The sequence below is a fragment of the Eucalyptus grandis genome, chromosome 3 (genome assembly GCF_016545825.1).
Source record: "Eucalyptus grandis isolate ANBG69807.140 chromosome 3, ASM1654582v1, whole genome shotgun sequence".
Taxonomy (NCBI): Eukaryota; Viridiplantae; Streptophyta; class Magnoliopsida; order Myrtales; family Myrtaceae; genus Eucalyptus; species Eucalyptus grandis.
The window spans coordinates 26681207-26685611 of NC_052614.1; positions in this window are offsets into that span (position 1 = coordinate 26681207).

A 4405-nucleotide genomic window follows, 5' to 3' on the forward strand; every position below is an offset into this window, starting at 1 on the left:
GCTCCCGAAGATAATCAACTAAAAACAAACTTAAATCAAAACTACAAAAAGCCTATAAATCTTCAAAGTTTCAATCTTTTGCCTAGAATCCACGAAGTTGCTGCTTGTCCAATTTTAAACAGTAATGAATTCAGCCCCACAGAAGAAAGCACTTCTCAAACCCAGCAAAATTTAAACCTTTAAACGGATTAGAACTTGATAGGATTCTAGAACTTGATGATACATCTCAGTGCTTCCTGAATATAATCAACCGAAGACAAACTTAATTCAAAACTACAAAAAGCCTAGAAAGCTTCAAAATTAGTCCATCGCCCCTGCTGAAGATGTAAACAAAAATACTTCAGAACTCAAACAAAGACTGCATATAGATCACCACTCCTCCTAGAAGCCCAAACACCTTATATTATGCAAACTGACCATCTTCTATGTACTTATCATCATCGGATGACATGCTTCGATGAAGAGATCGCACTCCAAGAGGAAAGATGTGACTGCCAATCCACCACAAAATCCAGAATCATCTTGTTAAACAATTTAATGGAAAGATAAAGCTATTGATGAAACATCCACATCATTGCTTTATAAGTGAAAACACTACATAATATGACCTTTGGTAAAGTATTGGCAAAAGGAAAAAAATGTTACTGCATAAAAAAGTGTGAAATATTTTTTTTTTTTTTTTGGGGGGGGAAAGAACCTATCCTGCAAGTTCCAAATAACATAGAAAAAAAGAGCAATAGATAACACCAAAATAATAACTCAGCATAAGAAATTACCAACTAGACGAAGACAATCTATCTAATATAAACACAAAGTAAACTTGACAGAAAATTCTTCAAATAAACCAATTTAACATAGACACTAACTTCAAGTAGACATACACACCAAGTCAACAGAAATGCATATGCAAGAAACGTATTTCTAAGTGAATGTGCAACAAAGTATGTTGAAAGGGAAAAAGTCAGTGATAAATAACATGTAGAATAATTCCATTAAGGAAAAGGTCTTTGCTTTAAACAATTTCTGACCATAAAAGAAAGAGAACTTAATGGTGATCCTCTTGCTTTAATTTAAAAGAAAAATTGAGTCAACACCATTGGAACCATTTACTACCCAGAATACAACAAATAAGAGCTTATCCTATTTCAAACAAAACCTGGTCTCCACAATTCATCCTCTCGGCCTTGCAAAAAAGACAAAGGATCAAGACTCCTCAAATCCAGCAAAACTTCAACCTAAAGCAATTAGGAATAGACGATTATCATCTCGATTCTTGCTACTAACCAAAGATAATTAATGAAAGAATGAATTTTAAAAAACAAACATTAGTGTCCATGCAGGAAATTATTAGAAGTTTAACACCCAAAGTACTCTAGTTCCACCAACCCAACAATACACTTTGCCAAAGAATCATCAATCCCAAGAAAAGCTCGAATGCTTTATTCTATGGAACAATTGACCAAACTAATCATATTGACTTTGTTCCTTACATGACATCCTCGAAGTAGAGATTGATCCATCGAGAGGAAGTTACTTCCAATCCACTAAAAAACAGATCCAGAATCTCTGGGTAAAACAACTAAACAGATCGACCGACCAATCAATTAATAAATGGTCAAAGGAGGAAAGTAAACCCTAATGATGTCCACAACCATGGCAAAGTCCCAAACAGGCAGCGGGAGCACAAGAAATTAAGCTTCGCAACAAGCCGGATGCTTCGAAATAAGACCAAGAAGGTAATTGGCTCAAGAACCATTGAAATATAGAAAAAAATAACAAAGATTAAGAATGCGAATTGTAATAGATATCCGAAGTGTGCCATTCCAAATAAGAAGATACCAAGTATGCACCAAGTAGAAGCTATTCCGTCGGCGGTAAGCATTCGATCCCGATAACCAATGGCCATTGACAGAGTCCAACCAACTCAAACAGCCTCTCACACGTAAAGAGCAGAAAAAACCCCGTTGTTCTAAACTAAAAGAAAACACGAAGTCATGTAAAAAGAAAGATGAAGCTAGGTAGGCGGTTCTTGGAGCCGGTCCCATGATAAGGAAGAAGAGCGTGACGTATACATCTTACATATGCTATCTCCGCGATTTACTGGAGACCCAATTAGTGATCTTAGCACACAGATAAGGGAAGGGAAATGAGCATAACTTGTGTGGACCTTTCCAGACAAGAAAGAACTCTGAAAGAACAGCTTGTCCTATGAATTGATGATGCTTATGCAAAAAGAAAGAACAATTACTGATCCAAGACACTCCATATTGAACTCGATGAGGCAAACTATTGCCCGACCAAACTCGACCCGCAAAGGAAAGAGGACATCGATCATTCCTCCTTAACTAGAAAATAATGGAAGTGGAAGAAAATTAGGAATTGATGATTATGCGAAAGGAAGAACACATCACGACCCACGAGACTCCATATCAAACTTGGCCATGGGAAAGCTTTCTACTATTACATGAATCCGATTTTCATTTCATCCGGAAAAGCTTGCCTCGACCAAACTCGATCTGCGAAGGAAGAGAACTAGATCGGATCTTTGAAATAAACTAAAAATAACAGTAAGTGAAGGACAAGTTCCATTCAAGCCAATGACTGCCTAAATTTCAAGAAGAAGGAGCTCGTCCAATTCCAAACAATTATCAACTCAGCCCCACAAAGAGCGTAGCAGATCACCAACTGGCAAATCGTGTAAAAGAAGCATAGAAGGTTGTCAAAATTTCAGTGCATCGCTTGTCCTAAAGACTAAGACTACTACATAATCAGCTCAACTAAACAGTGCGAGATTAGATCATTAGTCCTCCAAAAAGCCCAAAGGAGCTTGTCCAATTCCAAACAATTATCAACTCAGCCCCACAAAAAGCGCAACAGATCACCAACTATCAACTCCTGTAAAAGAAGCATAGAAGGTTGTCAAAATTTCAGTGCATCGCTTGTCCTAAAGACTAAGACTACTACATCATCAGCTCAACTAAATAGTGCAAGATTAGATCATTAGTCCTCCAAAAATTCCAAATGTCTTGTTCTATGTAACCAACCGATCGGTAGCATTGTGGTCATGGTCCTCGACAAACATGATCATTCCAAGAAGAAAGAAGCCACTTTGCCAATTCACGGAATAGTGAATATTACGATTGGCTCATAATGCAATTAAACGGAAAGATCAATCAATGATGAATCGATCACCAATTAGAGGAGCGCAAACCCTAACAATGCCCATAACATGGCAGACTCCCAGAGAGAACCTTCGAAAAATTAGCATACAAATCAGACTGATTTAACAACTAATCAAGAAGGAAAAAGAAAAGAAGGATCAAGAGTAGTTAGGGAATGATGTCTCCTCTGAAGAGTGCTTCGCAGAGGCCGTCAACAGAGAAAGGAACGTATGCACAATCATAGACGCAAGATGAGACTCAAGGATGAGGACACAAGGGAGGGCTATTTCTAGGAAGGAGACACCGGCAGCGGATCTTGATTGGATAGCGATCTGTTGTGGCACGTAAACCTTGCAAAGAAAGAACCATCACGATCACAAATCGGCCAAACTCTGAACTCCAAAGGAATAAAAATGGCAAGACAAATAAATTGCACTTGCAATATCTCCATGATTTACCAGCAATCAATTTAGTGATTGCAACATGCATTGCAAGGGCAAATATAAACAAGCCAGAACCTTGTGGATCTCAAGCTTTCCAGACTTATAAACAATCCCTAGAATGGAAGATAGTCAATGAATATCCATTTTCCAAAAACAACAAAAGCCAATAGAAGCATAAAGAAAGAAGAGCTTGTTAAATGAAATGTAGAAAGAACCATTATTGACTGAAGACAGCCCACATCGGACCGAAGAGGCTTGCATTGAAGGAAAGAGAGCTAGGCCCCGATTGTTCACCATAAATGGAAAAAAGCAGAAGCGGCAAACAAACTTCATTCAAACCAATAACTGACTAGAATTCACAAAGCAGCTCTTTGTCCAATTTCAAACAATCATCTACTCAGCCCTACAAAAGAATGCAATAGATCAACACTTCTCAAACCCAGCAAAACTTCAACCAGAACTCGACAATTTTTATCTCACTTTGCTCCCCAAAGATAATTAACTCAAGACAAACTTATCAAAACTACAAAAGCCTAGAAATCTTCAAAATTTCAGTCCATCTCCACCCTGAAGATGCGATCAGAGACTACTTCAGAACTCAAGTGAAATTACCAGCAAGGGAGTGTGCCAAATGCTAAATATCCAGCCACAAGGCGAGTACTATCCTTACAATAACTATGAAATAATTGGAAGACTCCTGCAATTAGCACCTCTTCTCCATCCCAATCAAATTCCATAGCTATTAAAATCCAAAAAGATACCATACCCATATAAAAAGCAATTTGTTTCCACATTGCCCGA